We start from the raw sequence: 841 nt of genomic DNA, 5'->3' as shown, positions 1-841 counted from the left end.
CACTTCCTGACGCACTTCGATCTCCTTCCCCTTTGTGCCACAAACAACCTTGTGTCCAGGCTCCAGACTTGATGCTTCTTGATCAACCTCAAGATCACTCCTACCAGAGCTGCATCCATCTTCTGATGTCTCATCCTTGATCTCATCAAGTAAGCCTCTCTTGGGTAAGGACACCTCTTCAACCCTCCTGGGCTTAGTGAACGTCTTGTTCACCTTCTTGGCCATGTTTCTGCTCTTTTCACGAGCAAAACACTCCACCTTCTTGTGTCCAACCTTCCCACAGAACCAACAGCACATCCGGTGTTGCTTCTTGCTTGGCCTGACACAGTTGATGATGCACTGATCAGTCTCCTTCCTTGTACCAGCTGCACAACCATGCTTCAGAACCTCCTGTCTGACCTTCGTGTTGTTGTACTGATGCACTACTTTCGGCTTGTTACTCACAGCTGCGCGCTGTAGAACTTCCTGCCTTACTCCCTGTCGTACGTCCCGACGTACTTCCTGACAAGCTCCTTTGGCTCCACTTTTTGATGTGCTCCCATGCACGAAATGTGATATCCCCTTCTGTTGTACTTCCTTAGTACTCTCAGCTCCTCGATATCCAGTCCCCAATTCGCCTTGACTGGTTGACCCATCGAGAGTATCTTATCCAACTCTTTGGATCCACTGTTGAGCATCCTGATCTGTTTGCAATTCTCAGCCAAATCACGTTCCAGCCTCATTGCTCTCTCACGTTCATCAATAGCAACCTCCCTCAGTTTGCTAACCTCCTTCTCTAGAGACTCATAATTCTCATTTACAGCAGCAAGTTCTTCAGCAAGATCTTCATACTGCTTACGAC

Source organism: Brassica oleracea, chromosome C6 (assembly GCF_000695525.1).
Source record: "Brassica oleracea var. oleracea cultivar TO1000 chromosome C6, BOL, whole genome shotgun sequence".
Taxonomy (NCBI): Eukaryota; Viridiplantae; Streptophyta; class Magnoliopsida; order Brassicales; family Brassicaceae; genus Brassica; species Brassica oleracea.
The sequence above is the reverse complement of the archived record's forward strand: the minus strand, read 5'-3'. Positions refer to the sequence as shown.